Genomic DNA, 13,005 nt, shown 5'->3' with positions numbered 1-13,005 from the left:
GTGTAGTGATAAACACACCAGCATGCACCAAGAGAAACAGTGAACACCTCTAACGGTATGGAATGGCTCAGGAGCGATGCAGCAGGACCGCCTGACACCCCAGTGAGCTGTCAGCATTTCTGACCTTACCGCGGAACGGAACGGGACACCAGGGGAAGGAGGGCAGGTGCGGAGACCTTGCAGGGGCAGGAGCCAGGGGCCGCTGCCAGGAGCTGCCCCGGACGGGGAGCGCCCCCGGCCCGCCGGTCCCGGCCCCGCGGAGCCCCAGCGCCGCCGCTCCTCCCTCCGCCGCAGCTTCCCGCGGCGTCCGGCCCCGCCGCTCACCCACAGCCACCGGCGGCGTCTCACCTGAGCGCGGAACGGCCGCCCGGGGACAGGACAGAAGTGGCGCTCAGCGGGGTGCGGAGGGCGCTGCGGTGTCTCGGGTGCGGTGCTGTCCCGCCCTGCCGTGCCGTGCCGTGCTGTTCCGTGCCGTGCCGTGCTGTACTCTGCCGTTCTGCTCCGTGCCCAGCGCGGAGCGGACCGGGCGCGCGCGTCCCAGCCAACCAGCGCCGTCACGTGAGCGCGCCCCTCCACGCGGTGCTGCTGCCGCGGCCGTTAGGGGAGCGCGCGCGGCGGCGGGGAGCGCGCGCGGAGAAGGGCCCGGGCGGCGCGCGCCGCTCCGCTCTGAGGGCCGGGGGCCGCCGCGCCCCTCACGGGGCTCTGGGGCTGCCGGCGGCGGCGCGCTCGCCCTTCCTGCCCTCGGCAGAGATCGCTTCCAGGAATTGAGGGGCTGCGGAGGCAGGAAATCCTGCGGGGCCCCGTGCGGGGAGAGGCCGCAATGGCATCACCTCCGCGCGCGGGAGGGTGGGGTCCGCAGCCGCCACCTCCCTGCTCAGTGCGAGCATCCGCGCGATGAAATGTGGAACTTGACAGCGGAATCAGGGTGTGTGTGCCTCCCTGAACTGCGAACACTCCTGTCTTTGACATTACTGACGAGTCTGACGAGTAAATCCCACCGCCCTGCTCGCCTCAGTTTCCCCACAAATAACTTTCATGCTAAATCGTAGCTAAAAAAACAACGTTAAGGCTGTTTTCTGCCCAGGATGCTTTCAACTTACACTGTCCTCAGGGTGTCTGACCTCTCTATCAATAATATGCTAGCAGAAATTCAACGAGGACAGCAGTGGGATGCCCGTAAGTAATTCAGCTCCATGAGGCATTTCAAATGGTTGTGTAATGTATTGCTGAAATGCTTAGGTAAATTTGAGGAACGGCACAGTAGCCTGGTGTTAAAGGAATTTTCTGCTTACTCAGAGTCTTGGATTCCGTTTTCCGCCCTGGGCCATCCTGGTCTGTTGAGGAGGATTTGGGAGGACTGTCAGGGCCAGGTACTCAGCTCTTGTGCCAGAGCTTCACATCAGTGATGTTCAGTGCCGGTCACGGGGAGTTTCTGACAGCGCAGCCCTTGTGAAAGGTGAAGGGCTAGGATGCAGGGCCTGAGGACAGCAGGAGCTGGCAGTATTGCAGCTAGAGAAGCGGACTGGGCTTGCAGCCAAACTGCTCTCCTATCTGAATGGCTGAGATCAGGCATTCTGTGCAGAACTAATGAACCTGGCCCCCGTATCACAAAAGCTGTAAGAGAAGCAGGGTTTGTTGAATCTTCTTTCTCGTGATGATTTCTATTTCATGTGCTTCCCTATGGAGTCACGAAGGCTTGAAATGTACCTGCTGTATACTGTATCAATAGTGCAATATACATGCATTGCTATATCAGGATAATGAACTGTGCAGCAGGGGGAATTAGCCTATGTGGAGCTCTGTGATGCCATGGACAGACTGCCTTCAGCACGTAAAAGAGCTTTAGACTATTGTCAAACACTAGCATACCTTGTGCTTTACATTTGTAAAAGAAATGTGGAAGAATGATCACAGGATTCCAGGACCTGACCCTTTAAAATGAATGATGCTGTTCCTCATTAAGTGGACAGAAACTGTTAACAACTTGGCTAAATGTAAAGTTTAGAATAAATGATTGAAAGACAATGAGCTTTGTTGCATATGTGGTACCAAGGACAAAGAAAGATTGCTAACCATAGTTACTCCCCAGAACTGGATGGGTTATTTTGTTTGGGAAGAATTGATACAGAGTCCTGGTAACTCATATTTGGAGCCCTGGCAAGGAAGCCACCACTGTGCTTCTGTAGTATTTTGAGTGCAGAGTTGTATAGTTGTGCAATTTCACTCTGTACAAACAAACAGTCTAAATTCCTGTAATTTGCACTGGAAACACACTATCATTTGCAAGGCAATTGGAGCATACAGCTGGGCTCACAAGGGTTATCATCTGCATCTGTTCAGAGGACAGCCTCCAGTCTTGTATTGGCTAATATTTTTAGCTCTGCTAACTAAACCCACATGAGATAAAAGTCCACCCACACAACAGGTTATAGAGTTTGCTTTAAATTACCTGTGTTTTGTGAACACTGGATGACTTGATTCTATTTCATGTACTTCCTTCAGGACTTGAAAATGAATTTAAATTGTTTGAAAGGTTCTCGACTGACAATTTTAGAAATTGAACTCCCATGTTTAATCCCAGACCGAGTCCAACACAAAGAAGCTTCTCGGCTGTATCAGAGAAGAAACTTTGCTAGTCTGAGGATAATCTTATTTACTTAGTTTCTCATGCCAGCAAAGGCAGGATTTCCTGATTTTTCATTGATCTATAGTTACTGGGTGTAGGATATTTTCATCACATTAAAATTATGCCTTGAATACTAAGACTGTGTGTTTAATTCAAGGGGAAAAAATAAAGCAAGTATTTAGTAAATCATCTGCCCTTTAAAGTACAATAATTCAATTTCAGCCTTAAATTAATTAGGCAGTAGTATGGAAAGCTAATGATCTTCACAGAACACTTGCTCTCTTTCCACCAACTTTCATTTATAGTCGTTATTGATTTTTGAAAAATTATTTTATGCTTTTAATATTGTGCTTTTTTTTGTGCAAAATTGTAGGTGTTGAATGATAAGCAGAGATGGAATGCCATTGTCCTTCAAAGTGCACACGGAATAGATGAGGAGAAGCTATGTAAGTTCTAGGCTTCCAGGAATGGATGACAAAATAATTTATGAAATTTGCTGTTAAGAATAATTGTTGGCTGACAGTTGTGTAACTTTTGTGTCAATACCTCTTGAACCCAGACATAAGACAGATTGATACCAGTCATATCAAGGCTTTGATTTTTCCTCATTCACAGAAAATACTGAGGTGACAAATGTTTACGATTGACTTTTCATTGCTAGACCATTATCAAGCTGCAGTTACACTAGTCTGACTGCAGTAGCCCCAGGTGACTCATAGCTTTCATTAAATGTCTCAGTACTTAAAGGATAAAAGATTTGGGAGAAGTAATTTTTTTCTGCAGAAAAATGAAACAAAATCTGTTTTGTGATAGTAAATATGTGAGTTAAGTGCTCACTACATCATCACAGAGAGATCTGCTTCTGCTGCCATGGTATGAATGATGTTTGTATTTTGGAGTCATAATAGAGTAGAACAATGCTAATGTAGGGTGGAGGTAGACTGTGACCTTTCTGAAAGTCCTCTCAGGTGTTTTCAACCAGTGCCTTGAAGCAAGAGGAGTCACTGACAGTGAAGCAAGCATAGACCTTTGTGCTATGGTGGAGCAGGGAGTGTTTGTGTGCTCAGCTCTCCAAGTGAACTGTGGTGACACAGGAGGTCATATGGGACTTGGGGATGAGCAAGTCCCAGGCTTTCCAGACAGGCTTGGAAGGCAATGTTACAATTTATTGAGATGTTTTTAATGTTTTATCCTCTATTTTCTTAGGGTTACGTGTGTGGTTACTGCAGCCCTTTACTTCCACATTGGCCTGGAGCAGACTTCACACAGTGGCATTCTCTTGCTGAATACTCTCCCACTTTGCCCCCTCCAGCAGGCTGTGGCCAGCTCTGGCTTCCATTCCTATTCCAAGTAATTTGGTGTTAGGGCAGGTGGAGCTCCCATTCTCCACATCCATGTGTGGCAAAGGTTGTACTGGCTTTGAAGTCTGCTTCTTTGTCCTAAGAGACATCAGAATCACCATCAGAAACTTTACTGAGAGCTTTCAGAGCCTTTCTTAGAATACCTTATTACAGCTTTAATACATCAAATCTGTGAGAAGTTTTAGCTCTTTCCCATGAGGATTTGCAAGTCCAAACCAAAAACGTTATACATAGCTGTAAGAGTTGTGAGCAGAACAAGAGTCAAAATGTCAGGAGGTATGCTATTACCTTCTGATGAAGGTTTATCTCATCTTTATACAGTGTTATAAAAATAATTTTATAAACACTGAAACAATCACCACCATGAATCACATTGTATTCATACCAGACTAATCTATGTAATACTGGCAAAGGTTTGTCTGGGTAAAGATGCTGACTTGGAAACTGTGAGAAAGGAAGGATTTCACTGGCAGATTGTTGTAACAGTGAAATTTTTTATCCTGAGGAGAAATAGGTTGTGGAAATATTGAATCTGTATTATACAGAAGTAATGCAGAGGGAATCCAGTCATGATTTTGGAAAACCTATCTCATCCTCCCATTGCTTTGGACTCATAAATATCAGGAGTGAAGTGACAGCAGAGTTCCTGAGTTCTAGTGTTCTAACAAATAAACATTTGTTAACTCTGTTTGATGGACAGTTCCTGTTTATCCAGCATTGCTCAAAATCATGTCTTAATATAGTGTGTCCTTTTTAAATAAAAAGGCTTATAACCAGCTTGGACAAGCTTTGAAGGATACACTCCAAAGAACATTGGAAAGAACCAACAATGGAGAAAGGCAGAAGAATAAAAACAAGCATTTCCACTAATTTATTTCCACAGTTTTATTAAATATAGTGAGTATGTTTAACTGCACCAAACTAGTCTTTTGTAAAGAACAAAATTGATCAAGGAGAGCTTGTATGACTTCATAATTACACAAAATTGATCTAGAAAAAAGAGATCATGAACTAATGTAAAGTGTTAGACTGTTAGAAGCTTATCCATCCTGATGTTCAGATGTAAAACTAAGGCAGAACAAGAGTAGACCAAAACATTCTTATCCTATCCTATCCTATCCTATCCTATCCTATCCTATCCTATCCTATCCTATCCTATCCTATCCTATCCTATCCTATCCTATCCTATCCTATCCTATCCTATCCTATCCTATCCTATCCTATCCTATCCTATCCTATCCTATCCTATCCTATCCTATCCTATCCTATCCTATCCTATCCTATCCTATCCTATCCTATCCTATCCTTTTTCTACACTTGTGACTATAGAGCTGATGGATGAATTTGCTGTGGGGAAGAAGTAGCTAAGTCTCTCTATTTGTGTGTGCTCCTGCAACATAAGGGTTTGTGGCTATATAGTTCATCTGTCTAGCCTGAGTTGCAGAATTTAATCCCCACTTGAAACACAGATGGATTGCAACACTGCATAGTGTGTGCGGTTGGTTGCTCTGCCAATACAGAGGATTTGCACCAATGTAGCTGCTTTCCTAACAAATCCTCTGTACAACGAGCCAAGACCTGTGATACCGTGTAGGCTGAGTTCTCAACACCCTTTCACCATAACCTTTCACCATGCAGTAAATGTCAAATGCTACCAAACTAGATCAGCACAGTTTTACCCTGCTTGGAAAGCATTTGTGATCAGCTGTAGCTCAAGGAGAGAAGACCCATTGTGACTTAAACTCTCTTTAGCTGAAAATGTACATTGGATTTAATCAAAATGCTTGCTGGCACAAATTCTTCTGGTGACCATGAGTTTCCAAGAAAAAGATACAATTTTATCTCCCTTCCTAGATTTAGCTCTATTCAAATGTCAAATTGGTTTGTATGTTTCCACTCCTGATCTTGAAGTCTGGACCAGAGCACACCACCTCCAAATCCTTATCATCTAGGGCCAAACTCCTCTAGTGCAGTGTATGTGGGAGTGTCTCCCAAGTATCACACTCAAAAAGCATATCTTTTTGTGGTGATATACACATCAGGTCAAATGCTGGTTGCTGTAAAATAATTCCGTGTTTCTATCCTCCAAAATACCACTTACAGTACCAAGGGACTTTGGCCAAAACTAGCCAGTCTATATAACTACAGGAAAAATGGATAGCTCAGATTATGATTTGCCTGCAAAAGTGGATGCACACATGCATCTGAAATGGTAATACTGTCAATTTTGATAGTTGTCAAGCTGGTCTAATATCTTACTGTAAGTATGCTTCATTGTTGAGTGTTTGAACCTCAAGTGAACATCTTTTCCTAGACCTGGTAATAGACTGCCATCCATAAAATGATATTTAACTGTAAGTAGTATTTTTTCACACTGTTTAATCTACTTGTGACTGCTAGGGCTTGGGGTTTGCCCTGAGCTGCCCCAACAAGCCTGGATAAGATGTCCCATAAGGATCAGTTTCTCCTGGTGTCTCAGGCAGATTTCCAGCCACAAGGTACTAGGATGCAAGCAATGTCTAGAGTCTAGGCCATCAGCTCTTGTTGTGATTTCTGCTCAACTTGCAAAGTACATTCTTGGCCAGCAGAGAAAGAGACCAAGAAAGCTGCACGGAGGCTCCACAGACACTTTATTTTTTCCATGAAGGGGTCCATGCAGCAATCCAAATGTGTAAGGAGGCTTTTGTAGGGTCAAGGTGTCTTTGAAACAGATCAATGGCATAGGGAATTGTGAAACTAACTAGCTACTAGGAATTTTAAGTAAAAACTGACCAATTACTTAGGGGGTCAAAAATGGACCGATTAAATCACAAAGAGATAAAGAGGGGATTTGCAAAGGGGGGAAATATTTCTAGTATTAGTTATTCTAAGTAAACAATTTCTTATCTAAGGGATGATTTTCCAGGGAGGCCCTGTCAGGGTTTTTGCTCCTTCCACGTCTAGTTTCTGTTTTCACTTTTTGTTTTGTCTTCCCTTTATCAGCTACAACAAAATGTAGGTGCTTATATAAAACTTTTCAACAAAAGATTTTGCTATTAAAAAGGCCCAATCTCAAACTGCAGTTTCTGCTATGGGCTGTAAGCACCATGGTTCCTCAGAAGCCAAAATCAGCACAGCAAAAAGCCCTTTCTGAGACCACAGAGTACCTGAGTGTCAAGTAGAACTTCATTGCTCTGCATGCACTTGGAATCCTTTTGCTGTTAGCTTACAAGATCCTAAGAGAAGTTATGAATTATCACCTTGCAGTGTACTACTGGAGACCAGAGTTGTCTCACTGTAAGTAAGAGAGGTCTCTACAAATGGCAGTGTCAGTAAATAATCCTTGTGTCTGGATTCAGATTCTGACTTCTTTGTTCTAGCAAGATGTTGGATCTCATGGTCTGGATTTTAATTGTTTATGGAACCGGAGAGTTAAAGAAGATCAAGGAAGATAATTATGATAATATATTGCCTCTACATTTAAAGATTGTGGTATACTGCATGAGGAAACTTTCTCTCCATTTTCCAATAGAGAGACATTGAAAATATACCAGATGCATTTAAATGAACCTATTTAAAAGTTTGGAAAATTTGGACATATGAGGAAAAAATAAAGGGAAAACTGATTGTTGCTTTTAAATTTTCAGATTTCCTTTTGAATGGAAATAGTTAATTAAATTATGCCAAACTAGTATTTAATCTGCAGACCTTCACTTGGGCTCAATATCTATGTGTCTTGATAACCATAGAAGAGTTGTCTTCTGGATACACAACTAGCTCCTGTAGCTCAAAAACAGAAAAAAGGGAAGAAAATTTTAGTACATATAGAAAATTTTAGTGATGTTCCACAGGACATTGTTACCAATTGCTTGCTCTTTGCAGACTGAGTGCATGTGGCACTAAATTCAAGAATATTTTCCATTGTCTCTAAGGAGATAAATCACTGTCAGCAATACATCGCTGTTTCTAGATACTGACTACTCTTCTGCTAGAACTTTCGGAAAACACCAGAGAGTTTGAAGAATCATAGTTTGAAATATTTCAGGAAAATCCAGATGTCTTGAAACTTGAGAAAGGAGTTGGTGTAGGCAACGTTGTTACTTGTAACTTGCTCTTGTAACTTTGCTACTGCTCTTAAGCAGGTGCTTTTGCCAGTTTATAAAGAGTTGATAGACATCTTTATAAGTACTTGATAGTTTGGTTAAGCCTTTGCAGGATGATACTTCTTTGTCCACATGTTTAGAACATATGTAAATCATTGAAAGAACTTCTAAGTATTGTATTGGAAGTTCTATATAGTTCATAAACTATGAACTATTTAGTTTTCCATTTAGGGAATTCTGTAAATTTAGTGAAAAAGGTCTGAGTATTTTTTGCCCCTTCAATTAGAGTCTATTGTGGACAATGTGAGTTTTGAAAACTTCTTGACAATTTCCAAAAAGAGTTCTTAGCTTATTTTCATGTTTTGAAGATGCAGATCACTGTCTGTGATGCAAACTCACACTTTGTACCCTAGCATTTGTCAGGGTTTAGGGTTAACCCAATCCACTGTCATAAAAACCGTAAATGAATATTTGTGCCTCCCAACACAAGTGTGCACCATTTTATGCAGTTGGGAGTGTACTAACCAATCCACAGGAGATACAGGAGGAAAGAAAGAAGTAAATCTGGCCAGAAATGTTGAAACAGAAAAATAATAATTGAATAGTCTGTGTTAGAAGGGATCTTTAAAGTTGCAACCCACCAGCAAGAGAGCAGGGACATCTTCAAATAGATTAAGATGCTCGGAGCTGTGTCCAGCCTGACCGTGAATGTTTCCAGGGACATCACCTGTGGCAGTGTGACAACCCTCATTGTAAAAATATCTTCCTTGTATCTAGTCTAAATATTTCCTCTTTTTGTTTGAAACCATTACCTCTTGTCCTATAGTACAAACCCTACTAAAATGTTTCTGCCCATTTTTCTTATAAGTCCCCTTTAATTTTTCAAAAGCTACAATAGGGTCTCCACAAAACCGTTTATTCTCCACACCAAACAACAACTACCTCAGCATTTCCTCGTAGGAGGAGGGTTCCATCCTTCTGATTATTTCATCGCCCTTTCTGGACCCATTCTAGCACATCCATGTCCTTCCTGTGATGATAAACATAAAAGAAGCTTCCTACCAGTTTAGACGGCAGCAACTAGAGGTGCTATGAGAAATTGTTACAAATTATCTCCATAGATCTCACTTATCCCGATGTCCCTAAATAAAACTGCTTCACAGAGCCAAAGGGCTTTTAAGATTGTCAGTGAATCTTCAACACACAGTCAGATTCCAAGCTTCAAGGACTAGGCATCTCTGACACTACAATAACCAGCAGCGTCTACAGGGCATCAAAATTCAGTTCTATGGACAGGAATTTGAACTTACAGTGATATGCACTTTCCCTACCTAGTGCAGACAAGTAGCACTTCTGCAGGGACTCCTCATCTCCTCTCATCAGCAGGTCAGAGACCTTGTTATTGGTAGCAAATCAGTGTCAAGGTCCTAGCCTGGCAAGTAAGGAAGATATAGGAAGTCAGTGCCAATACTTTAGACTATAGAAATTTCCTTTCTTTCTAACACTGAATTTATTTTGGTTTTTAAAAGATAATTAATCTGTCCTGTCATCTGCTTATCACAGCACTTGTACTGTTACATATTGTAGGTCCCAATAACAGAAAATAAAGTGGAAAAACTTGACGCAATCTATAGTTAAAAGCCAGGTTATTTTTAAATTTGGGAGTTGTTTAATGGAAAATAGATGACTTCATCTTTTCTTAGTCTAAAGTTGATCTGTGTGAGAAAAAAAAGCTGTGACCTTAGTGACATGATTGACTTTCTGAATTACTTGGCAAGGGCATTTGTATTTTGGTATCAGTCTGGACCATTAGAGAAGTAAATAGCAGTTCATGTTTGGTGACTGCAAAATTTGATTCACAGAGCACAAGCATTCATCTGAAAATATTTTAGTTCTTAGGCTGTATTCTTGAGCTTTCAAGCACTGTTAATATTTTTTTCATTGATATTTGATCCTGACAGGAAGTAAAAGCACAGACATTGTGTCGTGGTGTGACTTGGGTTTTGCCAATTTTAATATATTTAGTTTCCTTTAGAGATAGGATTTCATAGCAGAGACAAAGCAGTCTTAAAACTTAAAAGGGTATAAGAAGAAATTAATTAATAACACAAAAAGAATTCAGAATAAGATTTTTAGATTATTCCCTCCTCCCCTCCCTTCATTCCACATTTATTAACAACAACATACAGAGAACACTTCAGTCAGTTATCTACTTAAATAATCATTTCAGTTCACTCTAGAAAGAAAAGTCCCATTTTTGGGTTTAGGCTTAGGGGGTGTCTCACTCTCACAATCTACATCTGCCCGGGAAAATATTGCAGCCTATGACTTTCCTCTCATCTCCACAGTCCTTCCAGAGCTGTGTTATGGGTTATGATGCACACATGGGGTACCACTTTTAAAGGCAGGCTGCTGAAAAAAAAAAATCTCTTCATCTCTTTTTCTATTAAATGTCTCTGTCCATATTTCCAGTCCCAAAACAGAGAACCCCATTTCCTCAAAGCAAAAAGGTCTTCTTTTCAAGCACTTAACCTCCCCAAGTATATTTCACAGTTTAAAGGAATTTTAGTGAGGTCACAATCCCCTCATAGTCCACAAAAAATGTTCTCAGCTACTCATCAGTTGCATCTTTTCAATCTCTTCCCATCAGGAACTTTATCTTCATTCCGCTGACTTCTGTGACTCCATGCTTTATTTCTTCTCATTCAGGGGAGCTTAGGAGATCGAGAATCTTATCCAGGCATTAAAAGAAGTTAAAACTGTATCCAGATCATGATGAAGCCAGGCCAGGCTGTTGCTGGAAAAGCTCTGAGCCATGAGCATCATCTGGGGCCTGCCTTCTCAGAACGGGGTGGGGGGGAAGGGAGAGCCTTTGGTGGCTGCCACATCCCCCCACTCGGCCATGCACTGTGGAGAGCGGAGCAGAGCCGATCCCAAGTGTTCAGGAGCACAGAGAAAAGGGCTTCAGTCCAGAATCCCCCTGTTCCCATTCTTCCTGAGGCAAAAGGCAGACAGGGAGGAAGCCAGGACCATGGCTGTATCCTATGAAACAGTGACTGTTTCTTTGCATGATAACAGAAGAGCCAAATATATTTGCTTTATGCATCTTGTGCTATCTGGCAAAGCAAGGGAGTGTAAGAAAGAAAACATGGTATTTTTTTTCTGCAGTAAGATGCTGAAATGTGTCAAAGATTTTGATGTTCATAAATACACAAACAAGTCTATGTTTAGATAGTCCAAAGGAGATTCTAAGGGAGAATAAACTCTGTTCAGCATGGAGTTCAGGGTTTAATGGGCCAGTTCTAGCAATGGTATCTGTGCAGGTATCTTTATGTAGTAGCTAAAATAAGCTACTTTAATCCTAACCTGGGAGACAGAAAATCCTTTTGCATTCTTTTCCAGATACTGTTTCAGTGAAGCTTACCAGTAGCTTTCTGATGGTTAGCACAGATTTCATATTCTTGCCATTATGTTCACAAATGTATACCTGATTGGGAAAAGCCTTTCTGAGGGAGAAGAGGTAGTCAAGGGTGTTAATAGAGGAGGCATGAAACTTCATATTTCCATAGGCCTTTGGAAGGATACCAAGAGTGATTTAGAATCTGAGGAAAGGTGGGACACAGAGACAATTAGGCAGCTGTGGATGACAATGCACTCCTAAGCAGTTTCACAGACCTGTAGGAGTAAGAGGTATGAAATAAAGGCATGGACCCAAAGTGAAGTATCATCAAATATTATCTTAAAAGTGAAAGGTGAAAGTGAAATCCTGTCATTTGCTTTCTATTTTGCTGCAGCAGTAAGTGCAGCTATCTGGGTACATCTGCTGTCACACTTGACACAGTTACTGTGAGAACAGTCAAGCTCCAAGGTCACTGCACACCAGACACTGGGGAAATGTAAATACAGTTTATCTTAAAAAGATGGTAGAGATGGTTTGTACCTCTCAATCTGCCCTGCCTCTTCCCACCCTCTTGTAAACCACTTACCTTTTTAGCATCATCACAGAGGAGGTCTTTGATTACATTTATTTCATTTAGTTGAACATAATAACTGGGTGCAAAACAGCAGAAAGGACATATAAACAAACTAGGGGAATAACAATATTCTCCTCTGTGTAGGTCTTGTAACATCTACTGTAGCTGTTGCTACATTGAGATTTTAAGGCAGCTTTATGAAAAATTCTGTCTACTTCAATGGACACAGCAAGGGAGAGTGTCCTCTAAATACAGAAGTTTCCACCTACTAATAAAATAGTGTTTTATGTAGAATTTACTTCAGGATTTCATAGCTGTCGGTTTCCTTACAGCTGCCTCTTCTCATACAATCATTAAATCGCATAAGTTTTGCAAATGCTGGCAGGGTTTTCAAGTGCCTAAAGTAAAATGGAAAAACAACATTTTTCCTTAAAGTAAACAATTTTTCTTCTTGGAATAAAGCATTTCTTTTCCAAGATTTACTGGCTCATTGCTTTTGGTGGTGCTCAAGCTACCTTCTTTCTGAAAACAGTGGAATACTTGTCCTTTGAAACCCAAGGCTTTTATGATGTGTCAAATTTTACATCCCAAAATTCAAGTACTCAGCAGAATCCTCACTGTTATCTTTACTCAGCCCAAGTGACCTCACATTTCACCATGGGGAATTTACTTATCATGAATTTCTAGTTAAATCTTGAATCTCTCTCATACAGAGCCGCTACATTTTTTTCTATTCTATATTAAAATAAAAAAACACATTAACCAAACCTAAGGCAGTGCTTACGAATCCAGAATGAACAAGCAAGTTTACTCCATATGATTGAAATTACATACCAAATCAAATTTTTTCAAGAGGTACTCTATAAAACACCACATAGTTTTCCCTCTTACACATTTGATAGTTTGTGAGCTAGGACAGAAATAATATTGCCTGTTATAACATAAAGAACCTAGTCCAAAAT

The 13,005-nt window shown here is 41.5% G+C and overlaps 1 protein-coding gene and 1 long non-coding RNA gene across 2 annotated transcripts in view; one reads left to right on the top strand and one right to left on the bottom strand.

The window, feature by feature from the left end:
- Positions 1-617, bottom strand: part of RHOBTB1 (Rho related BTB domain containing 1) — a 52,053-nt gene extending 51,436 nt beyond the window's left edge. Inside the window, exon 1 of the mRNA XM_079313276.1 lies at positions 349-617. The gene's annotated coding sequence lies outside the window, so the exon portion shown is untranslated. The remainder of the gene's footprint in view (positions 1-348) is intronic.
- A 2,380-nt stretch (positions 618-2,997) lies between these two features.
- On the top strand, positions 2,998-4,857 carry LOC306805495. Its single transcript, XR_013775226.1, has 2 exons — positions 2,998-3,072; positions 4,753-4,857. It is a non-coding gene; the product is annotated as an uncharacterized lncRNA (long non-coding RNA).
- The last annotated feature ends 8,148 nt before the right edge of the window (positions 4,858-13,005 follow it).

The sequence above is a fragment of the Erithacus rubecula genome, assembly GCF_903797595.1.
Source record: "Erithacus rubecula genome assembly, chromosome: 9".
Taxonomy (NCBI): Eukaryota; Metazoa; Chordata; class Aves; order Passeriformes; family Muscicapidae; genus Erithacus; species Erithacus rubecula.
This window is presented reverse-complemented; position numbering and strand designations above follow the sequence as displayed.